The sequence below is a fragment of the Suncus etruscus genome, chromosome 3, assembly GCF_024139225.1.
Source record: "Suncus etruscus isolate mSunEtr1 chromosome 3, mSunEtr1.pri.cur, whole genome shotgun sequence".
Classification (NCBI taxonomy): Eukaryota; Metazoa; Chordata; class Mammalia; order Eulipotyphla; family Soricidae; genus Suncus; species Suncus etruscus.
In genome coordinates this window covers 1,670,389-1,697,705 of record NC_064850.1, presented here as the reverse complement: position 1 = coordinate 1,697,705, position 27,317 = coordinate 1,670,389, and the positions used below count along the sequence as shown (strand labels likewise).

Genomic DNA, 27,317 nt, shown 5'->3' with positions numbered 1-27,317 from the left:
AACCAGAGTAGTGGCTGAAGCAGCTGAATATGACTCAAGTGCTATACTATCTGCACTGCCCTAAAAGTCCTTTTTTACCATGTTATTATTTTTTTTAAAGAAAAAGAATGTTGGAGAGATAGTACAGAAGGTAACATGCTTGCTGGAACATGGGCAACCTGTTTTTAATCCCCAGCAGTAAATATGGTTCCTCAAGTACCATGAGGGGTTACTCTTGACATGAGGGGTTACTCTTGAAAATATTCATACCCTGTGCACTGCTGGATGTGACCCCTCTTTCTTCCCAAAACAAAGGATAGGGAGATGAATCAAAAGAATAGAGCATATGCTTTGCATGCAGAGACTCAAGTTCAATCCCTGGCACTACATGGTTTCCCTCAGTGCTACCAGAAACAATCTCAAAACAAAACTAGAGTAAATATTGAGGCTTTGAAGTGCTGTAGAGATAGTACAGTGGCTGAAGTACTTGTCTTAGATGTGAGGGACTCTGGTTGGACCCTAAAACAACATGTTTCCCCAAGCACCACCAGGGGTGATCCCTAGCACAAAGCCAAAAATAATACCAAGCATCAACAGGTGCAGCCCAGAAATAAATTAAAAAAAAAAAAGAGTTCTGTTGAGTCAAGTGGAGCTAATTGGAAGTTGGGGATCTGTATGAGATACCCTCCCACTCTCCCACTTAGCATTCTCATGACTTGTAATTGCATGCACGGGGAGAGGTGATGTCTATTTGTCTCACACAATTTTGTCTCCAGGAGTTGCCTTGTACCTGACAATTCATATATAAATAACAAGTATTTGTTGAATGAATGATTGAACTGCTAATGGATGGTAAGAAGGAGCAATGGAATGGGGGTCACAAGAGCAACTATTCTTCAGACCCAGCTCAAATGACAGCATCATTATGGAACCTATCTTTGCTCCTTCCATTCTCTCCAACTTCAACTTCTTCATTCGATCTCTATACATATCACATTATATCTTTATTATGACACTTTTTATTCCATCAAAGTAATAGCTTCTATTAGTCATTAAAGTTCGTGTCTTAATTCTTTTCATCTGGGTTATGAAAATATTTTGGAGCTGGAATCGGAGCCACGTCCAACAATACTCAGGATCATTTGTGGTTCTGTGCTCAGGAATCACCCTTGACAGTACTCACGGAACAAAGTACAATGGTGGGTATAAAACTGGGGTTGGCTACATTCAAGAAAATCACCTTACCCTTTGTATTATCTTTCCAACCCACAGGCTATAAACTTCTTGATAGTAAGAACTGTGTCTTCCATAATTCTCTTGTATCTGAATGATCTAAAAGGATTCCTGGTATAAATGAAATATTTTTAGAAATGTGACTATAATTAATGTAACAGAAACATGTATTGTAATTGCCTTTTATTTCCAAATGTAAAAAATTACCTTAGTTAAATGTTCCCTTTTAATGTTTGCCTGTAGGGCTATTTCTTCAATTGGCACATATTTGAAGCATCAATTTCACATGTTACAGAGGAAGGATAAATCAGAAGCAAATTACAATAGTCAGAATTTTAGTCATGCAAAGCTTTAACATCCTATGGCAATGGGATATTCTTGGAAGAAAACCAGACTAAAATCCCTGACCAACTGAAAAGACTTTATTTTCTGCAGTAGCTAAAAGCACCTTCCCACCGTAAAATTCTGCTGCTACTTGTCCCATGATCTTGTCAAAATATACAGTCATTACTTAAAATGTGTCTTATGTTTTTTTAATGGAAACTCAGTTCTTTTATGGAAAAAAATATTTAAAGTATACCCATGATGGAAGTAACATAGTAAAGAAAATATATAGCTCACATAACTAAAAAAGTCCAGACATAGAAATACTTTTGATACAGCTTCATCCAATGCCTCAAGGATATCTGAAAGACCTGGGTTCTTTCCATCTCTCTGTGTCAGCATCATCCTAGGGCTGGCTCCATTCCTAGTCCCAAAATGGCTGCTCACAGCTTTTGGGGCCATATGCTTTCATTTTTTTGTGTCAGAGTTGTTCCAAAATTCCCATAATCCTCCTCTCACCACTGCATAGTAGTTATGCTCAGTTCACATGTCGATTGCTACAGTTCCTGCAGTCTAGAGGCTGAGATGTAATGATTGGCACGGGTCACTCCTGCCTGATATGGACACAGAAGATCAACTTTCACAGAACCACATGGTTCAGAAAAGAAAACTGAGGATTGTTCAGATGTAGATGGGAAGATGAAGTCTGGCAAAACATCTAACAAATGTTGACCCTAAACATCCTTAGTTTTAGAAGCCTGCATACTGGGGCCAGGGTGTGGCTCAGTGGTTAGAATACATGTATGCCCGGGGCCCAAGGTGTCAGCCTCTGGACAACACATTTATGTCAATAAGAGAAAAAGACAGTCATTTCTTCCGTCTCTTCTAAAAATGGTGTCATCATCTAGGAGTTAAAAAAATGAGTGTTTTTTTGTTTGTTTGTTTGTTTGTTTGTTTTGGGTTTGAGAGCCATATCTGGCAGTGCTCAAGGATTACTCATGACTGTGCTTAGAAATCGCTCCTGGCAGGCTCAGAGAACATATGGGACTGCAGGGAACAAACCTAGGTCAGCCTCATGCAAGGCAAACACCAGATCTGATGAGCTATTATATCGTGCTGCCCCTAAAAATGAGTTTTGTTTGGGAAATATTTTGCTCAGGGGAAAATGCTAATATCGTTAGCACTTTTAATTAAAAGTGCATCCTAAATTATTGAGCTCATTATGGATTAGGTAAAGGCCAATAATAATATATACTATGTCTTAAGTACTAAATTCCCTAATAGAATTGTGGACATTTTTAACATCATTGTAAGGGAAACAATGGATGAGGGCTCATTTGTCTTGATTTGTTCTGATCAAGTCATATAAAGCTGCTGCTAGATACTTCACTGAAGATGGATTTCTTGGTTTGTTTGTTTTTTTTTTTTTTTTTTTTTTTTGGTTTTTGGGCCACACCTGGCGGTGCTCAGGGGTTACTCCTGGCTGTCTGCTCAGAAATAGCTCCTGGCAGGCACGGGGGACCATATGGGACACCGGGATTCGAACCAACCACCTTTGGTCCTGGATCGGCTGTTTGCAAGGCAAACGCCGCTGTGCTATCTCTCCAGGCCCGGATTTCTTGGTTTTAAATTTCTGTCTCTCCAATAGAGATGAAGGCTGGAAGGAAGGACCAGCCCAGGATATGAGCTTACCAGAAAGAGTGGTGGGTGCAGTTAGAGAAATAACCACACTGACAACTACCAGGACAATGACAATGAGTGAGAGAAATAGAATGCCTGTCTGGTAGATAGGCAGGGATGGGGGAGGAGAAAGATGGGGACATTGATGGTGGGAAGGTTGCACTGGTGAAGGGGGGGGGTGTTCTTTTTTATATATATAACTAAAACCCAACTACAAACATGTTTGTAATCATGGTGCTTAAATAAAGATATTAAAAAAATTTTTTTCTGCCTCTCAAGGCATTATACAGATTTAATGCCATCCCTCTAAAGATACCCATGACATTCTTCAAAGAAGTGGATCAGACACTTTTGAAATTCATTTGGAACAATATACACCCTCGAATAGCTAAAGCAATCATTGGGAAAAAGAATATGGGAGGAATTACTTTCCCCAACTTTAAACTGTACTACAAAGCAACAGTTATCAAAACAGCATGGTATTGGAATAAGGATAGGTCCTCAGATCAGTGGAATAGGCTTGAATACTCAGAAAATGTTCCCCAGAGATACAACCACCTAATTTTTGATAAAGGAGCAGGAAATCCTAAATGGAGCAGGGAAAGCCTCTTCAACAAGTGGTGTTGGCACAATTGGATAACCACTTGCAAAAAATTAAACTTAGACCCCCAGCTAACATCATGTACAAAGGTAAAATCCAAATGGATTAAAGACCTCGATATCAGCCCCAAAACCATAAGATATATAGAACAGCACATAGGCAAAACACTCCAGGACATTACAGGCATCTTCAAGGAGGAAACTGCACTCTCCAAGCAAGTGAAAGCAGAGATTAACAGATGGGAATATATTAAGCTGAGAAGCTTCTGCACCTCAAAGGAAATAGTGCCCAGGATACAAGAGCCACCCACTGAGTGGGAGAAACTATTCACCCAATACCCATCAGATAAGGGGCTAATCTCCAAAATATACAAGGCACTGACAGAACTTTACAAGAAAAAAACATCTAACCCCATCAAAAATGGGGAGAAGAAATGAACAGACACTTTGACAAAGAGAAATACACATGGCCAAAAGACACATGAAAAAATGTCCACATCACTAATCATCAGGGAGATGCAAATCAAAACAACGATGAGATACCACCTCACACCCCAGAGAATGGCACACATCACAAAGAATGAGAATCAACATTGTTGGCGGGGATGTGGAGAGAAAGGAACTCTTATGCACTGCTGGTGGGAATGCTGTCTAGTTCAACTTTATGGAAAGCGATATGGAGATTCCTCCAAAACTGGAAATCGAGCTCCCATACGATCCAGCTATACCACTCCTAGGAATATACCCTAGGAACACAAAAATACAATACAAAAACCCCTTCCTTACCACTATATTCATTGCAGCTCTATTTACCATAGCAAGACTCTGGAAACAACCAAGATGCCCCTTCAACAGACGAATGGCTAAAGAAACTGTGGTACATATACACAATGGAATATTATGCAGCTGTCAGGAGAAGATGAAGTCATGAAATTTTCCTATACATGGATGTACATGGAATCTATTATGCTGAGTGAAATAATTCAGAGAGAGAGAGAAAAACGCAGAATGGTCTCACTCATCTATGGGTTTTAAGAAAAATGAAAGACACCCTTGTAATAATAATTTTCAGACACAAAAGAGAAAAGAGCTGGAAGTTCCAGCTCACCTCAGGAAGCTCACCACAAAGAGTGATGAGTTTAGTTAGGGAAATAACTACATTTTGAACTGTCCTAATAATGAGAGTGTATGAGGAAAATGGAGAGCCTGTCTAGAGTACAGGCGGGGGTCGGGTGGGGCGAAGGGAGACTTGGGACATTGGTGATGGGAATGTTGCACTGGTGATGGGTGGTGTTCTTTACATGACTGAAACCCAAACACAATCATGTATGTAATTAAGGTGTTTAAATAAATTAAAAAAAAAAAACAAAAAAAAAAAAACCTAAACACATGATCTAAGTTAGTGTAGGGGGCAATAACCAGAAAATCTGCTTGTCCCAAGAAAGCTGTCCAGCTCTGCCAGTCTTGAGAAAGAACCCAACAAGAATTTGAAAAACCAGAAGGGTGGATTCATACTTGGAACTCGGTTGACAACAGCGATGATAGAATATGATCCATTTGTTTTCTGTGTTGCTTTTTTTTTACTTTAGAACACATTTGGTACTTCATATGTTAAACATGTATTATTTTCTTTACAGTTCTGTAATCCAGACATCTGAAATTTAGGTTTGAATAAGACTGGTTTCCTTTTAAGTTTTTAGGAAGAACCTGTTTATTCACTCAACCAGTTCTGTTTCCCCTTTTGCCTTTCCTTGTCTTTTTAGACTTAATTATTCTAACTTCTCTCTTCACATTGCTTCATCCTGCTAATGTTCTCTTCCTTTGTCTTTCAATATAATTCTGTTCTGAATTTTAGTCTTACCAATACCCAAGGTAAACTTAATTTGAGATCCTAAAGTTCACTTGCAATTTTTTAATTAGATTCCTTTAAAGTAAACACTGTCACATAGGGCATAGGATTGTAATAAACATATCTTTGTAGGTTTGTTTGTTTATTTTAAATTTTGGGTCACATTCAGCTGCGCTCAGAGGTTACTCCTGGCTCTGTGCTCAGAAATTGCCCCTAGCAAGTTTAGGGGACCATATGGGTTGCCAGGAATCAAACTGCAGTCCATCAGGTTGACTGCATGGAAGGCAAATGCCCTACTGCTGTGCTATCGCTCTGGCCCATTTTGAGTTTTTCCTGATTCATGAAATAAAACCCAGCTTTGACTAAAAAAAAAAAAAAAAAAAAAATTTTTTTCTGCCTCTCAAGACCCAGCCATCTTTCTCTCTTATTCTCTTCTTTCCCTTTCTCTTAAACATACACACACACACACACACACACACACACACACACACACACACACACACACAATTTTCTCTGTTCTTTCTCCTCCAGATTCTTTTTCTATCCCTTTTACTCTTGCTTCTTCCCTCCCTGAAATTTTCTTTACTCATTTTCTCATTCTTCCATTTTCTCTCATGTTTCCCACTTTTCCTCTCTCTTCAAATGAACTAATGGATTAATTTCTCTGATTTCTTTTCTTATACAAATAAATTCTTTCATTAAATCACCATGAGATAGAAAGTTCAAAGTTGTTCATGACCGCCTTTCAGCCATCCCATGTACAACAGTGCTCGTTTCAGGCCACCAATGTATCGAGTTCCCTCCTGCCCGCTCTCCTGCCTGCCTCAGTAGCAGACATCCTTCTTCCCTTTCCCCTCTCTCTCTTTTTCTTTTAGACACTGGTTTGTTTGCAATATTGCTGCTAAAGGGTATCATGCATGCTGGGTGTTGAAAGGGGAGAGATTTATTTCACTTCTGAATGTCCTTAAAAACAAGTGTGAAACTGTTGGCCCCGATTTAGGTCTGTCTTAGGACACTTACTCCCAACTCTCTCTTGCCCCCAAACTGCGTCACGGGACAAAGTCTCAGCTGATAAAAATAGACTGGTTTCACCAAGAAGCTCTCCAGTAGCCATTAAAGGAGAGAAACTCCAATCTGTTTACTGGTGAGCTCCAGTCTCTTATCTCCCTAATCCTCACACCACCCTTGCTTAAGAAGACAGCTTAGTTTTCTCACCCCCATTTCCGAATCTTGAAGGACCAGTTAGCGCGGGCACTAACAGTGTGATAAAATGACCAGATTTTTAGGCTTAGGGTATTATTGTCTTTACTTCTGGCTGATTTTTCAATTCTGAGATTCCTCTGAGTGGCGTGAAATCTCTTTTCTAAATAACTTTATCCATTAGCATTATCGAGAAGGATGTCTCATCAGCAAGAGACAATGACATGAAAGTCAAGTAAAATGTCGAAACACTTGCTCATGAAAGGAAAGTATTATGCTTTGGGATCAGCTTGAGCCTGAGAGATTCCTCAAATAAGAGACTATGACACTGCAAATAAGTTTTTGTTTTCAGTTTTAAAATAACTATTTGCATTTATCAAAATAGTTCTGGTTGGGAAGTAAGTCTAAAATTAATGCAGAAGTTCTTGTAGGATATATGTAGTATGAATATTTTGGCCATTGTTTTCTAGAAATATGGTTGCTAACGGAAGTGGGAAAAACTCTCCTGAAAATGCCATTGACTATGTGGGACTTGCTTACAAAAACAGAAGACTAAAGAAGCTATATGTAAACTATGTGACCAATTTTTTTAGGGAGATAGAGCCATACCCAACAGTGCTCAGGAATCATAGATGATTCCAGGGATTGATCACAGTAGGGTTAGTTATATGCATAAACATACATAAGCCCTGCTCTATGTCTCTGGTCACAGAAGATATTTCTATAACATGAAACTTTACCTTAAGAAACAGTGTGTGTGTGTGTGTGTGTGTGTGCGCGCGCGCTTCTGTGTGGATGGGCGAGTGTATGTGGGGGATGCAAAGAAAAGGGTGTACCAAACACCTAACAACTTGTTATTATAAAACTATTCTTTTTAAGAGGGTGGGCCACACCCAGAGGTGCTCAGGTTAACACTCGGGGGTTACTCCTCCTGGCTCTGTGCTCAGAAATCGCTCCTGGCAGGCTCGGGGACTATACAGGATGTCAGGAATCGAACCAGGGTCCATCCGGTGTTGGTGCATGCAAGGCAAACACTTGCTGCTGTGCTATCACTCTGGACCTTATAAAACTATTCTTAAAGGGGGGCTGAGTGATTGCACAGCAGGTAGGGTGTTTGTCTGCACACAGCTACCCTGGTTCCATCTCCAGAATCCCATATAGTCCCCCAAGTCTGCCAGGTGTGATTTCTGAGCACAGAGCCAGGAGTAACCCCTGAGTGCTGCTGGGCATGGCCTCAAAACAAACCAAACTTTAAAACCTCACCAAACTATACTTAAAACACTGGATATAGGCAAAGGTTTCAGGTCTATCAGAAGTCTTCTTGATGACATCACCCATAGCAGTGGTGATGGATGCCACTCCGGTTCTGGTTGTCCATAGTAAAAGACTCTCAATAAAAAGCTGAGAACACTCCCTGACCCAGCTCATCAGTGAGACAGTGGGGACATGAAAGGTCTTGTTCATGAATATTTGTACTGGGGCAGAGAGAGCACAGCAGGTAAGACTTGCTCATAGATGACTTGGGTTCTATCCCTGGCACCACAGATCTTCCCCCAAACCCAATCAAGAGTAATCCCTGAGGGCCCGGAGAGATAGCACAGCGGCGTTTGCCTTGCAAGCAGCCAATCCAGGACCAAAGGTGGTTGGTTCAAATCCCAGTGTCTCACATGGTCCCCCATGCCAGCCAGGAGCTATTTCTGAGCAGACAGCCAGGAGTAACACCTGAGCAACGCTAGGTGTGGCCCAAAAACAAACAAACAAAAAAGAGTAATCCCTGAGCAGAGAACCAGGAGTAAGCCCTCAACGTGACTAGGTAGAGCCCCCAAAGAAAAATAGAACAACATAAAGCAGAAAGAAAGCCTGTGTGTTTTCTGGGCCCATGAATATGGCCCATAACTCCCCTCTGAGATACATACTTTCAAACCTGAACTCTGAGATAGGTGTGAGGGTCTTTACACTTTTGAAGCCCATTCTTTCTACCCCATTCTCTCCCTCCCCCTTTCAAAATTTCCAAATAAAGCCTGACTTTATTTCAAAATAAGAAAAAAGATTGCCTAACCCGAGTATGTCTGATTGCTTGCAACCAAACCACACTTCAATACCCCAATATAGGGAAAACCCTCCATAGAGAACGTGCTCTGTAGCCCTCTCAAGACAAAGAATTAGCAAGGGAACCTCATAGATTCTATGCTTCCTGCTATCCTACAGCCATCCAGAATCTTGTCTCCCAGAAGATATGTGCTGTCACTAGTTGAGACTGAAGCCCAGCTTCCTTGAAAGCTTTCTCTCTTCAATAGGGGTTTCCCTGACATGACCCCATCCTATGACAACCTAGAGTTTGCTGGCCATCGGAAATTCAAACCTCCCATGCTGCCCAGGCCTTCTTGAAATGACTACTCAAGTGCTATGTTTCCATATTTCTGTGGCCCCTTGGGTGCCATCAGGCCCCAGGAAGTTGGCATGCAGTTATTAATAGGTACATGAAGCCTTGGTTGCTACCTAAACTCACTCAACTTGACACCATAAGTTGCTAAGACATTTTTTGGACTCTTGTGACTGTACACCCCTCTGGTTGACCTCCATGACCTTAGGGTTGCTGTCAGGTGTCCTGACCATGAACATCCAGTTTCTGCCCAGGCCCACACAGTCCCACAGCTGCTGCTGGGCACTGGTAATCATGAACTCCGGATGCTCCAGGTCTACTTGACATCACAGCTGCTGTTGGGCACGAGTGAGTGGGAAACTTGGCTTCAGATATGCTCAACCTCAATGCTGTTGGCATCTCTGGGCACTCATGGCTACAGACTGTTACTCCATCCTCCATTCTTCTGGTGTAACCTGACCTGCTAGTCCGGCCTGCCCATTTCTGGAAGTGATCTTTGGGAGGTATCAAGAAGATCACCTCAGGGACAGGAAAGAGATTTGGAGGAGAGATTGGGAAAGATTCAGCAAGGAAGAGGCAGCAGGAGGAGACATGGCAGAGAAGTTAAGATGCAGGGCCAGCTGAAGAGAGCATGCATAAATAGGTTTAAGATTATAGGCCACACCTGTTGTCTAGGGCCTTGAATAAAGCTGATGTCTCCTGAAACTTGACTGATGTGAATCTTCCTTGCCACCACCCTGAGCCCTCAGACCCGCCGGCTGGAAGGGGTTGGAGATACGTGGCCTGGGCTAGAGAAGAAAGGCCTCTCCATCCATCACCATCCAGTCCCAACCAGGGCTATTATTCAACAGAGACCTCTGGGTCACTCATGCTAGCTAGACCTTCAGCTTCAACCACACTTACCATCACAAATGCCCAGCAGTTGCAAAGATCAGCTATTGGCACACACTTAGAATAGTGAACTCCTGTTTGCAACCCAGACCTTCCCAAATACAGTCCCTCAGTCAGACCCTGTCATAAGGCCAGACATAATGAGGAAAAAAGGGAAATTTATCACAGTGATGAATGACATCAAAGTATTATGGTAAACCTCAAACACAATAGAGCTATGTTTACTTTCTGAACAAGACTTTAAAGCAACAATCTTAATGATGCTCATGAAAATGAGATCAATGGAAGAGAATGTCAATAAATACTAAAATCATATGAAAAAATTGAAACATAAATTATATAGCTAGGATCTGGAGCAATCATACAAGAGAAAGGACCTTTCCCTTGCATACAGACAACCCAGATTCAATATCTGGTGCCCCAAAAGTACCCCTGGCCCACCAGGAGTGATTTCTGAGTGCAGAACCCGGGGTAATCCCTGAGCACTGCCAAATATGGCCCCAAAAGAAAACAACAAAAAAATTATAAATCTAAAAAACACAATAGCTGAACAAAAAAAAATACATGTGTAGGTTTCAACAGCAGGACAAAAGCCAAATCAGTGAACTTGAAATAGAGTAGAGAATATCATCCACAAAGACCTGCAAAAAAAAAAAAGAATTTTAGAAAATGAGAAAACATAAGATGTTTATAGGACAATTTAAAAAGAAAGACTATTTGCTTCATAGGGCCTCCCACAGAAGATTTTTCAGAGCACAGGAAAGGTTAGAATTATTAGTTTGGTTTGTGGGGCATACACAATAGTTTTCAGGGGATATTCCCTGTTTAGTGTTTGGGGGTGCTTCCAAGGGATTTGGAAGGATCATTCAGAGCTGGGGATCCAGAGCTCCTACATGAAAGGCACATCCTCCAGTCCTTTGAGCAAGTCTTACTTGAAGAATGGACAGTCAAGAATGTCCCTAAACTGAAGGGAAACAGACACACAGCTTTAGGAAAACCAAATAGAACCAAACAGATGTACACTAAAACACAATACAAATTTTTAAAAAATCAGAGAAAGGAGGGGCCGGAGAGATAGCATGGAGGTAAGGCGTTTGCCTTTCATGCAGAAGGTCATCGGTTCGAATCCCGGCGTCCCATATGGTCCCCCGTGCCTGCCAGGAGCAATTTCTGAGCATGGAGCCAGGAATAACCCCTGAGCACGGCTGGGTGTGACCCAAAAAAAACACAAAAAAAAATCAGAGAAAGGGACCGGAGCAATAGCACAGTGGTAGGGCATTTGCCTCGCATGTGGCCAAACCAGGACAGAGCTGAGTTTGATTCCCAGCATCCCATGTGGTCCCCTGAGCCTGCCAGCAGCGATTTTTGAGTTAACAGCCAGAATTAACCCTTGAGCACCATCCTGTGTGGCCCAAAAACAAAACAAAACAAAACAAAAAAATCAGAGAGAAAAAGAGAGAAATCAAAGATAAGGAATCCTAAAAGCAGCAAGAGAAAAGTAAAAATTCAAATATAGAGAAGCCTAAATAAAATACCGTATTTCACTGCATAATTATTACAGGCTTAATGCAAATATATTTGGATCCTGATCCAATTCTAGCAGTGAAAGAGAAATTTTTGGAAGCATTCCAGTTAATGTATGACGAAAGAAGAACAGAATTGAGCAAATCCTTTTTGTGTGGTGATAGAGATTAATTTACTTCGATCTAGATATGAAGCATAGATGACTATTTACATTAGAAAAAGACAGCTAGGAAAAGGCTTCCTATTTTAAGACTAGAAATACATGGAGCAAGATGGAATACAGCGAATAGAGTAGTTGCTTTACGTATGTCAGACTGGGTTTCGACTCTGCGCACTCCACATAATCCCACCGGTGGGATTCCTGAGTACAGAGCCAGGAGTAAGTCTTGAGCACAAGCAAATGTGCACTCCCCCTGCCCCAAATCAATAAAGATACACTTATAAACTAATCTGAACAAAAAAAAATATCAAACTTAAATCTAATCAATGCTTTAAGCTTTAATGCTTGTTTTGCATGTTGCTAACATGAGTTCTGTCCTTGGCATCAAATATGGTCTCCTGATATGCCCCTTCCCTCCTGAGCACCATAGGGTGTGACCTGAAAGCCAAAGTGAAAAACTAGAACCCAATGATAGTGTTGCACCTAATTGGAAGGTATTTTCAATCAGTGGCTCCTCGCAGAGGAGCTTGTGAAAGATAAATGCTGTAACTAAACTTTGACTTCAGACAAAATAGTCTTAAGTTTTAAGTGAACCTTTGCTGGACCCTGGGATGTGGCTCTGAAATAGAGCGTTTGCCATGATGGCATCGTGAGAACCAAGGTCCCCTGGGTCCATGATCAGGGCCCTAGACTAAATGAACCCAAATCCTAGTAAAGTGTTCTTCTTGAAGCAGGTTAAAACTTTAGGTACTGGGGCCGAAGAGATAGCCTGGACGTAAGGTGTTTGCCTTGCATGCAGAAGGTCAGTAGTTCGAATCCCTGCATCCCATAGGGTCCCCTGAGCCTGCCAGAAGCGATTTCTGAGTACAAAGCCAGGAGTAACCCCTGAGTGCTGCCAGGTGTGACCCAAAAACCAAAAAAAAAAAAAAAAAAAGTTTAGGTACTTTTCCACTCTGAGCCAAGGCAGAGGGAGTTAATTCAGAAATAAAACCACAGAAGGAATGCAGGGATGTCAAGACCTCCTTATTCTGCTAGGATAGAGGATCTAGGTGGATTTGGAATGTTCCACCTGATAAGGCCCCCTTGACAACCAAAGTTGAGTCAGATGTCTCAGAGTACATCAATACTAAAAAAAAAAAAAAATATGCTTTGTGTGCAAACTGAAAAAGCCAATCATGTATGTTATAAAGGTTGAACTGTTTGTATTAACCAATGGAGTGCTTGTGCTGTTAATGCTTGTGATATCTATATAAACTGGCTAGGATTTTGCTTTGGGTATCCTTATTAACTCTACTGGTTGGATGAGACTTGGCTAGCTGAATAAACCCCCTTTTGCTTCTTGCATTATTGGAAGTTGTCTTTGCTAACGTGGGTGTCAACTCAGACCCTACAGCATGGAACTCTAGTTTTGGCACCGCCTCTGTGATCACCAGCACATAGTCACTAGGTGTGTGGCCTGGATATCACCGTGTTGTTCCTGACCCCTGAACCCAGCTGGGAGTAGCCCCAGAGCAGCACTAGGGCTGTCTCCCAAAACAAAAACAAATAAATAATTGAATTCTGTCATCAAAACAAGTTTTTTCTTGGGACTCAAATCCTGCTTTGTCCACATGCAAGGCTACTGCATAACCCCTGTACAATCCCTCCAGGTCCCCTTTTGTAATGCTTTATTTATTTATTTATTTATTTATTTATTTACTTATTTATTTTAATTTTTATTTTGATCATAGTGGCTTACATATTGTTGACAATGATATTTTAGATACATATTTACATAAAATCAGGGGGGATTCCCATCACCAAATTGTCCTCCCTACACCTCCGTTTTTGTCCTACCACCCATATCCTCTTCCCTCACCCCCAGGGTAGCTAGAATATGTGGTCTCCTCTCTATCTCGCCTACTGCTTAGTAGTCTTGCACCTGTTTGGTCCTGGTGCCTCCCTTGTTTCCCCCTCTAATTGGGGGGCCAGGAATAGCTAGTTCAAGTTACGTGGTTTTGTTTGAAGGAGAGAAAAGTAATAAACTGGGGTAAAAGTCTAATACGCCGAAAATAAGCGGAATTCTTCTAGAGGCTCTCAACATCGGTTTGAGAAACGAAGGAGAGAAAAAAAGGTGAAGCATTCCACCAGTACAAAAAGTAGTGTCAAATATCCAGTGAGGACTCCAACAATAAACACAAGCACCAAAAAAAAAAAAAAAAAAAAAACCCCACAAAAAAAAAAACACAAAAAAACCCCACAAAAACAGGAACAAAAAAAACACAAAACAAAACAGACAAACAAACAAATGGATGAAGCTGAAGAGCCACAGAAAAAGCCTGATGAGCCCAGCAAGGAATGCAAAGATGTCTTGGCATTTAATTCCGCTATTAGCTTACCGGGACCAAGAAAACCACTGGTACCTCTTGATTATCCAATGGATGCTAGTTTTGAGTCACCACACACTATGGACATGTCGATTGTCCTGGAAGATGAAAAGCCAGTGAATGTGAATGCTTTATTTATTTTATGATTTATTATTTATTTTATTATTTGTTCAATTAACTGCTTGTGAGGGCTGCAGTGCTAGGAAGCCATATATTGTTTAATTAACTGGGTGGTCCAAATAGTGAATTTATGGGGCAAAACACACTAATAGTTCTTATGAACCACTTCACTGTTCCAGGACCCAAATTTTGTTTGTTTGTTTGTTTGTTTGTTTGGGGAACCATATCAGAATGTTCAGGAGACCATATGCAGTGCCCATATGCAGGTTGAACCAGGTAAATCACATTCAAGGCAATCACCTTAACTCTGGTACTGAAACTCTGGCCTTCATTTTTTTTTCATCTCAGACTTAAATGACATTTTCTCATTAAGCACACTACCCCTCTGTTCTCTCCTCAGATTTATTTTGGGTTAAGATGTGATATTTCAATTAAATGTGAGGACCTTGCCTTGTGTGTGGCTGACCCCATTTCAGTTCCCTGCACAAGTCCCTAGAGCATCACTGGGTTCACCCCTGAACACTAAATCAGAAATAGCCCCTGGTTGCTGCAGGTTATGAGCCAAATCACTCTCATCATTCCCATTGCCCCAGAAAGACAAAACACACACACACACACACACACACACACACACACACAAACATATATATATATATATAGTTTGATGGGTTGAGTGCCTGTTAGCATGTAGAGGCCCCAGGTTTAAGCACCTCATGATCCCACAAGCACCAACAGAAGTAGTTCCTGAGCACAGAACTGGGAGCAGTCCCCAAGTGCAGCCAAGCATAGCAAAACAGCCAAAATTAAAAGGGGAAAATGGTATTAAATCTTAAAACGTGCTCTCTTTAGGGGCCGGAGAGATAGCACGGCAGTAGGACATTTGCCTTAGACGCTGAAGGAGATATATATACCCCATAACTTAAAATGCTTGTTTTGATCATTGAGAAAAGTCAAAAGTTGAAGCACTAAAAGGGGGGATTTTCTAATGCGAAGATCATTGAACCATGCCTTGTCAGTAAAAAAGTAAAAGAGATGCAAATAAAAAATTAAAATAGATGAATGTTTCTGTTCCCACACTGTTTTCTTGGTCAAACATGATTCTACATATAAAAAGATTCTCAATAATGTCAATGATTATGTAGACTATTGATAACTACCCGACTTCCTACTCCACTTCTCACCCCCCCAGAAACTAAATTCAGAGTCTCTGGCTGGGTGATGTTCTCAGCTGTTTCGTGACGCTGGGAAATGCAAAGGGTCCCGGGAAATTATCCTGTAACGAGCAATCCATCTGGCTGCACCTAAGAACTCGAATCAAAATGCCACCCTTGACTTTGCCATGGTAGTCAATGAAAGCCTAATGTATAGTTCTAATTGCTAACATTTTCTCTCTAATTATGGTTCAGTTTGACTAAGGTTTCCAACAATCCCCCTGCTCCCCTAAAGCAAACACCAGAGAATGTTCTCAACCCACCGGTGGCACTTATTAATAACCCTCTTGACAGATTGAAAAAAATCATTATTCTATATTAGACAGGAAAGGCTTTTCCCAGCATAAGCTAATTGATAAAAAAAAAATCAAAAACTACAACCATCAGACACTATTGAGAAATTCATTTGAGAAAGAGGAAAATTGCAATAGCATTAAATAAAAACAGACTCGCCATGCTGCGTTGTGCACTGTCTAGGAGAAAAAGAAAAAAATCACAACCGAGGCTGGAGAGATAGTAAAGTGGGTAAGGCACTTTTCCTGCTCGCAGCTCACTCACATTTGATCTCAGCACCCAATATGGTCCTCAGAACCCACCAGAAGTGATCCCTGAGTGCAGAGCCAGGAGTAAATTTTGAGCACAACCAGCTGATGGGCCCTCTCAAAAACAAAAACAGAAAATAAAACCCTGATAAATGTATTTTTAAAATTCACTCAGTTATTTATGGATTGTGAGGAGGAGAGCTGTCTGGTGAAGCAGTTGTGTGTTGTGAATGTTTGTTTCAATGCATGTCCAATACAAACACATGGTTGGGAATGCCTCAGCATTCTTTGGTTTGGTTTAATTTTTTTGTTAGTTTTGTTTGGGGATCACACCTGGTGGTGTAAACCACATGCGTGGCATGCAGGAAGCCAGGTTTTAGCTTCAGCACTAATATATATATATATATAATATATGTATATTTATTATTATAAACAAAATATTGTTTATTTTAATTATAAAATATATTTGTTAATGATATAAAATAATAAAATATATGTTTTATTATTATAAAATAAATAATAAAAAGAATAACCTGGGAGAAATGTTACAGGGATTAAGACATTTTCCTTGAAAGCAACTCACTCTAGCTCAATGGGCCCATGGCCCCTCCAGGAGTGACCCCTGAGCACAGAACCAGGAGTAACCTTTGAGCTGTAAGGTGTGACCAAAAACCAAAATTAAAACTAATCAAATAATCTATCTACCGTATTTTCCAGCGTATAAGACGACTTTTGAAACAAAAAAAAGTCAACCGAAAATCGGGGGTCGTCTTATAGGCCAAGTATATCCCGAAAAATGTTTCAATATGCCACTAAATGAAAATTGTCTGAATATATTGCCACAAAACGAACTTTCCAACTCGATCCTGCACCAATCACTGCCAGGCTGCTCGGACCACCTCGCTGACTCAGCCAATCCAAGCAGGCTTTTGATGCATGCAAATGAGACACTGTTCTGCACCAATCACTGCAAGGCTGCTCGGACCGCCTCTCTGACTCAGCCAATCCAAGCAGGCTCTTTATGCATGCAAAGTAGACAATGTTCTGGACCTGAATCTACACTGTCAAAAGCCTGCTCAGATGGGCCAGAGTCAGAGAGGAAGTCTATGACAGTAGAATCTTTGGACCTTTGCTTGTTGTGATTGGCTCACTGTGGAAGATACAGCTGCAGCACAGGAATATTCTGTCTTATACAGCAAGTATAGGCCTAAACCTATTTTACAGTTAAAACTAGGGGGTCATCTTATACGCCTGGTTGTCTTATACACCGGAAAATACGATAATGATTTTCTAGTAAGTCGCCAATTCTTTAAACTGATAATTAAAAGAAAAATCAAATAGAACTAGATTGTATACAGCTGAGACTTCTTTTGCAAATTTAAAAGTTCTTTCCAAGGGGCTGGGGAGATCTCACAGCTGGTAAGGCATTCACCTTGCACAAGCCAAACTGAACTTGAACCCTGGTAGCCCCCGTGGTCCTCAGAGCTCCTGAGCAAAGAGCTACAAATAAATCCTGAGCATAGCCACATATGCCCCAAAGGAAACTGAAAAATTATTTCTATAAATCAAAATCATTATTGTGATTATAACAATTCTCATTATTCTATATGCTTGCAGAAATACTCATTAGTGGAGACAGTAGGTAACACAATGATAAATAATAGAAAATTACGAAGTCAAAATAAAGATTTATAGTGAGAGATGTTTAATTTGTACTTCCATCTCTCAAAGAATATAAAAATTATCTGCAATTTTACTGTGTTTTACTCTCAAATAAAATTTGCAGAGCCCTAAAATATAACTTCCGACGTCCCATTGTTCCCCAGGAAATTTATATTCATCAGTAAGCTCAATAAGATTTAGTATTTATTCTTAAATATTGAGTATTTATAACTAAATTTAGTGATTTATATGCAGCAGGAAACTAAATAATATTTCAATGAACCCAAGTTTCTCCCAATGAGCTGTTAAGATTTGGGTCTCCATGAATCAATTTCTAAACCACTCCGGTGCTAAGTGCAAGGCCAGGAGTATGCTCTGAGCTCCACCAGGTATGATCCCAAGACAAAAAACTAAAATTAAAATAATAAAAAAAGAGACAGTGATAAGGGAATGTAATAGAAAAAAGATATTATCTATTTTCTCTTTTGATGTTTGAAGCAAATACATACTATCAAGTATTCCTGACAAAGGACAATGAAATCTTTGGGAAAATTATGAGTGAAAATTGTGTCACTGACATACCCTGCTGAGATGAAACTTAAAAGATTGTCCTTTGAGTAGATATTATATATAATTTTTTGGGGTTTTTTTTTTGTTTTGTTTTTGGGCCACACCCAGCTATGCTCAGGTTACTCCTGGCTGACTGCTCAGAAATAGCTCCTGGCAGGCACGGGGGACCATATGGGACACCGGGATTCGAACCAACTACCTTTGGTCCTGGATCGGCTGCTTGCAAGGCAAACGCCGTTGTGCTATCTCTCCGGGCCCTGTAATTATTTTTTATAAATGTATAACTGATATAATCAAATGGATAAATACTCAACTCAAACAGTTCTTGAGTCCTGAATTTCCTTCCTAGGATGAACCTTAACGACTGCGCCTTTGACAGTGTCATCAACGCTCTTTTCCCATCTGCAAAATGACGATATTAGTTGAGGGTCATTGACTATTATCAATAAGATTATTATCAATAATAAATGCGAAAATAGCTCCTTTTATTGACACACTAACCAAACGTTAGCCACTCTCATTTGTTAAGTGTTTTATTGAGATTTAACATAATGGCTTAGGCTGTGGTGGTTTCCAAGTACAGACTGCCTGATTGTAAGTCCCACTTCTCACCGTTATGAACTAGGGGTGCTCTTTAACAGATTCTTTGCTTATAAAAGAGGTATAAATATTATCTACTCTAATAGGGCAGGGCGTTGGGAGGTTTAAGTGAAGTAAGTCAGGCAAAGAAATGATGGTACCATCTGGAAACTTGTACCATACTTACAAATGCTTGTGAGTGTTTTGTTTTTTTTTTAATTCAACAAGTAGTTGTTGAATGTCTGCTCTTTGCCAGGACTCATCCTGGACTGAAAATACAATACAGAATACATGAGCAAAGATGTTACCACTCTAATGTAGCACACAATTTTGGACGTATAGGAGTCTTTATTGGGTTTTTATTTTGGTTTGATTTAATTTGAGGACTGTACCCAGCAGTGCTCAGGGCTTAGTCCTGGCTGACCCAGGACAGACCTGGGCTAGATCCCTGGAGTCCCTTATGGTCCCCCAAGCCAGAAGCAATTTCTGAATGCATAGCCAGGAGCAACTTCTGGCGTCACTGGGTGTGCCCACCCCCCCAAAAAATAAAATAAAATAAAGATTTAAGGAGCTGAGTGTATAAAGCTCTTGTCTTGCTTGCAGTTGACCTTCCAGGCACCACATATGTTCCTTTAAGCCCTGCCAGGGGAGATTCTTAAGCACAGAGCCAGGAGTAAGCACTGGGCACTATCAGGTGTGCACCTTAAAAAACAAAAATAGAAGTTAGAGCCGGAGAGATAGCATGGAGGTAAGGCATTTGCCTTGCAAAAAGAAGGACGGTGGTTCAAATCCCGGCATCCCATTTGGTCCCCCAAGCCTGTCAGGAGTGATATCTGAGTATAGAGCCAGGAATGACCCCTGAGTGCTGTTGGGTGTGACCCAAAAACCAAAACCAAAACCAAAACCAAACAAAACTAGAAGTTAAAATTTTTTTTATTTATAACTTCATTGGTATTAAAAAAGATAATTATTCAGTATTTTAAAAAGAAAAATGGTCGTGGGTTCCAAGAGTGTCATGACCCAAGGCAGTGTGATCATATTGCTACTGGTTCCCATTGAGCGATAGCTCCTTCCTGCAGACCAGTGAGGAACTGGTGAGATCTGAACCCAGGGTGGAGGCAAATGGTGTATCATGTGGAGTTCCAAACACAACAGAAGGCATCCTCAGATAAGAGAGCTTACTTACAGCAAGTTACTTGCTACATTTGGGCTCGGGGCTTGAGATATTTCAGACTCTGCCATGATTTAGGGCTAGAGAAAGCAGAAAGTTCTAACATGAAGGCAATCACAGAAGGAGCATGAGCCTCAGTGGAGAAGGTCTTGTGAAGAGAAGGCTTCTTTAAGGAAAAATGGCAGCCTTGAGTCGAAGCAGAATCTAGGATTAGGACTTTCTGATGTTTGGGGCTGCAGTGGTGGCACAGTGGTAGGCTGCTTGCCTTGCCTTGCACATGGTCGACCCAGGACGGATCTGGATTCTATCCCTGGTGTCCCATAGGGTCCCTGGAGCCAAGAGTGATTTCTGAGCATAGAGCCAGGAATAACCCCTGAGCTTCACCGGGTGTGGCCCAAAATCTAAAAAAAAAAAGAAAAGAAAAGAAAAAAAAGAACTTTCTAATGCTCCCTCATTGACTGAGCCCCCCACCCACCCAGTCACCCCGAACGAATCAAGGATATGAGAAGCACGAATGAACGTTTCACCTTACTGTCCACTTTCCGGTGGGAACTGAAGGACCACTATGAGCTGTGTGACATAGGCGACCTCTTAAGTGTAGACTTAGACTAGACTGAACAATAATCTTTGGGCTCAGAATTCCAAGAGTAACTAATCCACCACCCAGAACTTCTGGTTCTATTGATTGAGAATTTGCATTCTTGCCTGTCTTCAATAGAGGCAGGGGGTGGAGAATTTTGGTAGGAGTGTTGCACTAGTGAAGGGGTGTGTTCTCTCTGTGTGTGTGTGTGTGTGTGTGTGTGTGTGTGTGTGTGTGTGGTTTTTGGGTCACACCCGGCAGTGCTCAGGGGTTATTCCTGGCTCCAGGCTCAGAAATTGCTCCTGGCAGACATGGGGGACCAATTGGGATGCTGGGATTCAAACTGATGACCTCCTGCATGCAAGGCAAATGCCTTACCTCCATGCTATCTCTCTGGCGAGTGTGTTCTTTTTTAAGACTGAAATCCAACTACAAAGATGTTTGCAATCATGGTGCTTAAATAAATATGTTATTTTAAAAATAATAATAAATAAAAAAGAGAATTTTCATTCTTAACAAGTCCCCAGGTAAAAGGGCTGGAGAGATAGCATGGAGGTAAGGCATTTGCCTTGCATGCAGAAGGTCGGTAGTTTGAATCCTGGCATCCCATAAGGTCCCCCAAGCCTGCCAGGAGTGATTTCTGAGCATAGAGCCAGGACTAACCCCTGAGCACTGCCAGGTGTGACCTGAAAACAAGAAACAACAGCAAACAACAAACAAAAACAAAAACAACATTTCTTGTGTGTAAACACCTATTCTCAAGTGTTTCCTGGGGTCCCTTCTACCTGAAATATTATGATCAGATCACTGAATCTGAAGCATCTAGAATAGCACTCTATGACAGAGTAGGTGCTGAAAAATATATGCTAAATTTGTAAGTGAGTGATTAGCCTAAAGAAAGTAACTTCTCCAGTGTCATTATTTATGAATGCATGCCATTTGGGTGATAGCCAGATGAACACGACAGACCTGAGACTCAGACAGGCATCTTCTAATAGGGAGTGGGCTGGAAAACTGGGAGGATATGTCTTGGGCCACTTCTGATTATGTTACAAGATGCAAATGTCCATTTGCTATGTTACCATGCTTCAAATGTGGCATTCAGTGAGAAGTGCATAGCGAATCATGCCACCATTGGTGTTTCTGTGGAAGATTTTATGGAAGCACTCATTCGTCAAACACTAGGTTATAAAACTAAAGGCCATTTCTAATGGTAGTCCCCAAGGAAACTAAAATAAATGCTTGCTAGCCTAAGAATTCAGAGTCAAATGGGAAAAGCAGGCATGTGCACAGAACAACTGAGGCAAATACTACCTTAGTAGAACACAATGAGGGCCTACAAAAAAGGGCAGAATGTTGGGTTCTTTCCTTGCATGTGGTAGACCAGATCTAGTTATAGGGCTCAGTTTATATGTTGAAGTATGTTTTCTAGGGTCAGGAAGAAGGAATGAAGCAACTTAAGCTAAGAGTTTCAAGGAAAGCTTCTAAGAAGTAGCCTAGGAAATAAGAAATAAAAGGTGGGAGGAAGGCCAGAGAAATAGTACACAGGTTGAGAACTTGCCTTACATATGCCTGGCCCAGTTCAATCCTGGCACCACAAGCGCCCTGAGCACAAAGTGACCTTTGAACACAAGAGTGACCACTGAGAATAAAACTGAGAGTAGGGGCCGGAGCAATAGTGCAGCAGTAGGGCATTTACCTTGCATGTGCTGATCCAAGACAGAACTCAGTTCGATCCCTGGCATCTCATATGGTCCCCCAATCCAGGAGTGATTTCTGAGTGTATAGCCAGGAGTAACCCCTGAGCATCACCGGGTGTGGCCCAAAAACAAAAACAGAAAAAAACTAAGAGTAGGGGCCGGGCGGTGGCGCTAGAGGTAAGGTGCCTGCCTTGCCTGCGCTAGCCTTGGACCACGGTTCGATCCCCGGCGTCCCATATGGTCCCCCAAGCCAGGAGCAACTTCTGAGCACATAGCCAGGAGTAACCCCTGAGTGTTACCGGGTGTGGCCCAAAAAACAAAACAAAAAAAAAAAACAAAAACAAAAAAAAAAAACTGAGTAGTCCCTGAGGACTGCCACTGCCAGGCATAGCTAAGCAACTATTCCCTGCCTGCAAAAAAAAAAAAAAGTATTTGTAAAATAAATAGTTGTAAAAAAGAGAAAATCATTCTGTTTAGCTTGCTATAAACATAGTGTTTGAAGAGTATTTGAGAATGGAGAGTGAAGCTCAGTATGGGAAATTCAGGAGAGCTAAACCTAGGGAGAAAGATTACATAATCAGACGATTAAATGGTCCCTCAGCAGCAGGCTCCAAAGTGTTGACTCACAGCCTTCCTTCTCCTCCACGAAGCCTTATATAATCTCCAAGTAGGATAGATTCATGTCCTGGGCTCCCACTGAAAGCTTTGCATTCCTTTACCATGGCAGTTATGTTATTAGATAGACACATCTCTTCATATTTTAACTTTTTCTGTCAAGAGTACTTCCTTGAGACCCACTTTGACAATCGCAACTGAGCAGAATGTTTCCTGGCACCATAAAAAGACTTTGGGGTTCGACAATGAACATGTCCAAATCCTGTAGTTGATCCCATGACAGTATGCTTCAAGGGCAAGAGAATTCCCTTTCTAACCTCCCCAATACTTATGCAAAGTACTGTGCACAATGAGCCTATGCAAAATAATAATAATAATAATAATGATGATGATGAAATAAAAACCAACTTGCCACACCAGTTCCCCCCTTTCTTTTTATGTTTTCTTGTTTTGTTCTTTTCTTTTTTTTTCTTTTTTCCTTTAAATTTATATTTATAGCTTCTAGACAAGGGATCCTCCTTACATTCTTTTTTTTTTTTTTTCAACAAAAACCATAGAACATTGGGGCCAGAGCGGTCGCAAAAGTGAATAAGGCATTTCCCTTGCCTGTGCTAGCCTAGGACAGACCTCGGTTTGATCCCCCCGCATCCCATATGGTTCCCCAAGCCAGGAGCAATTTCTGAGCGTATACTCAGGAGTAACCCCTGATCGTCACCAGGTGTGGCACAAAAACCAAAACAACAACAACAACCATAGAACATCATCTTATTCTGCCTCATAAATTGAGAAAAAAATAAAGTGATGGTACCAGGGGCAAGCTGTCTCGTGAACACTGAGTGGAAATAAAAAATAATCAGGCCTAAATACCCAACCCAATGTAAACAGCAATAGAATCAAGAGACCCAAACTACAACAATCTAAACTTAAAATAGACCTCTTATATTGGTAGGCTAGGGGGGCTGAGGGTGGAGGTATGAGGGGCATGCTGGGAAGAGTGGTGGAAGGAGGTCAACTCTGGTGGTGGGAATGGCCCTAATTCAATGTCACTATGTCCCTTAAATATAACTGTGAAAGACTGGCAATTCACATTGGTCTCAATAAAAATTATAAATATAGTGCTCGCTTCGGCAACACATATACTAAAATTGGAATGATACAGAGATTAGCATGGCCTCTGAGCAAGGATGACACGCAAATTCATGAAGCATTCCATATTTTAAATATATATATATACATATATATATATATATATATATATATATGAGCACTTCTTTGATAATGCTGCTTTGGCAATAGCACTGATCTAGCAATTATGAAAAAACCAATTAAGAAATGTTTGCCAGGGGCCAGAGAAATAGCATGGAGGTAAGGCATTTGCCTTGCATGCAGAAGAAAGTCGGTGGTTTGAATCTTGGCATCCCGTATGGTCCCCCGAGCCTGCCAGGAGCAATTTCTGAGCCAGGAGTAACCCCTGAGCGCTGCCGGATGTGACCCAAAAACCAAATAAATAAATAAATAAATAAATAAGCCTAAGAGGTCTTTATTATAAAATGTTTAGTGTTTAGTGAATGTTTAGTAAAGGGGTCTCTAGGTGAAATGTTCAGACCTATCAAAGGCCAAGGCCTGAAACTTCCTTTTTCCCTTTTCCTTTCTCCTCCCCCATCACCTCACCATCATCTGAGGCCCCATCTGCCTTCTTGAGACTCTGTTTATCTTGAGTCTAAAATGGGTGCTTATAGGAAAAAACCTAAATTAAAAGGAGTAGCTGTCATTCTCCCATTTCTTTGAAATTTTATTTTTAAAACTGAAATAATTTACTGTGGCAACCAGAAATATAAAATGTTCATAGAATAGTAGAAAAATGTTCAAATGAGGTAAAAGTCCTCTTGCAAGATAATTACACTTAGTTAAGGTAATATTAGTCTGAGTCAATAATTTATAAACACTTAACCCACTGAGTAATTTGATATAAACACATAATCAAATATTGGAAGATAACTTTATAAACATGTTTGTAGTTGGGTTTTAGTTATAAAAAGAGAACATCCCACTTCACCAGTGCAACATTCTTTGGGATTTTTAATGAGTCGGAGTGAAAAAGCAGGGTATTTAACTTTTTTGTGGAATGGTGGGAACTTGTGTAGCAGGAAGATATTGAAATGTTTGAGTGATCTATAGATTTAAGTGAAAGAAAGTGGAATAATACATTGGGTGAGGAATTTGCTTTGTACATGGCCAAACCAGGTTTAGTCCCTGGCACCCCAGATAGCCACCCAAGCTCCTTTAGGAATGAGCCCTAAGCATAGAGTCAAGAGCGAGCACTGAGCACAGCTGGGCATACACCCACAAATAATAAAATAAAGGGTCAGAGAGAGATTGCTCAAAGGTCTGGAACATGTGCTTAGAAGCACATATTAGGTCCCAAGTTCAATACTCAGCATCACGCATGAACCTGTGGGCATGATTAGGTTGGTTCCCCCAAAACCACTGAGAACAGTTCTGGATTGCTGACCTGAGCATTGACTGGTCAGACCTACAGCAGCTGAACTATGTTTAAATGAAAGTGGCCCCCAGTCTCTGAGTACTGCTAGAAGACTCCCCTTATGAAATTTTCTTCTCTATGGCTGGACATGAAAACTATTAGGTTGAGTGAAATAAGTCACAGGGAGAGAGATAGACACAGAATAGACTCACTCATCTATGAGTTTTAAGAAAAATTAAGGGCAGTATTGTAATAATGCCCAGAGACAATAGAGATGAGGGCCGGAAGGACTGGCTCACAATATGAAGCTCACCATAAAGAGTGAAGAGTGCAGTTAGGGAAATAACTACACTAACAACTTTCTTTTTTTCTTTTCTTTTCTTTTTTTTTTTTTTTTTTTTTTTTTTGGTTTTTGGGCCACACCCGGCAGTGCTCAGGGGTTTTTCCTGGCTTTGTGCTCAGAAATTGCTCCTGGCAGGCACGGGGGACCATATGGGATGCCGGGATTTGAACCGATGACCTTCTGCATGAAAGGTAAACACCTTACCTCCATGCTATCACTCCGGCCCCTACACTAACAACTTTCATGACAATCTTGATGAGAGAGAAATAGAATGCCTGTCTCGAATACTGGCGGGGTGGTGGAGGAGGGAGAAGGTGGGAAGGTTGCGCTGGTGAAGGGGGATGCTCTTTTTTTATGGCTGAAACCCAACCTAACTACAAACTTGTTTGTAACCATGATGCTTCAATAAAAGTATTATTTAAAAAATAAAAAATTTAGGAAGCAGAAAAAAATAAAGGAAAAAGGAAATTCAGAAAGGCATTCCAAACACTGTATAAACTTGACCATGCATGTTTTTCTATGTTTCATTTTGGTTCGTTAGAAGAACCTGAGACTGTCTACAGAACTGTGCTGGTTCCTCATGTGACTCCACGTGTAGCATCTCCCCGGTTCCATTTAAACATGGGTTGAAATGGCACCTTTCAACACAGCCCAATTCACTTTCCTTCTACCCATCTATTACAGAAAGTACTCATTTAGGCTCTTTCCTAAGAATACAAGTGATCATATAATCACGGGCTGTAAGTAAGGAGTGTGAGGTATTGGTTTTTCTTTTTTCTTCCATAAAACTGTATATAACAGCATGCACCAGCACAATGAGAAGCACCTTAAAAAACAGGTCTTGTGGGCCAGAGAGATAGCACAGAGGTAGGGTGTTGCCTTGTACATGCCCAAGCTGGCATGAACCTAGGTTTGATTCCCAGCAACCCATATGGTCCCCCGAGCATGCCAGGAGGGATTTCTGAGTGCAGAGCCAGGAGTAACCTCTGAGCACTGCTGGGTGTGACCCCCCCAAAAAAGAACCAAAAAAAAGCCAATTTGCTTCCTTAAGTTATATAATACTAATATGTTCGATTATATTCTTGCTTGTAAGTCACCATTCATTGTACCACAGCATCCAGCTGAGAGGGGAAGAGAGACTCAAGGCTCAAATCCAACCCAAGTTCTGCACATTAAATCCTCTTTTGTATACAAGCAAAAAACACAGGTCTTTTTTTGTTTGTTTGTTTGTTTGTTTGTTTGTTTGTTTTTTGGTGTATTTTGGGTCACACCTAGTGATGCTCAGGGTTAATTTCTAGCTCTACACTCAGAAATTACTCCTGAAAGTGCTGGGGGAAACCATATGGCCTTGTCTGAACTCAAGTTGGCCTATGTGAGAAAAGTGCCTCCTCTGTACTATCTCTCCAGTCCCGAGACAGTGTTTTATTTTTTTATTTTTGGGTCGGAGGGTGTCACACTTGGCAGCACTCAGGGGTTACTCCTGGCTCTACACTCAGAAATCGCTCCTGGCAGGTTCAGGGAACCATATGGGATGCCAGGATTCGAACCACTGT

General features: G+C 41.0%; 1 non-coding gene across 1 annotated transcript; it reads left to right on the top strand.

Annotated features, from left to right (window-relative positions):
* Positions 1–24,054: 24,054 nt before the first annotated feature.
* On the top strand, positions 24,055–24,158 carry LOC126004761 (U6 spliceosomal RNA). Its single transcript, XR_007494019.1, has one exon. It is a non-coding gene; the product is annotated as a U6 spliceosomal RNA (small nuclear RNA).
* Positions 24,159–27,317: the final 3,159 nt, after the last annotated feature.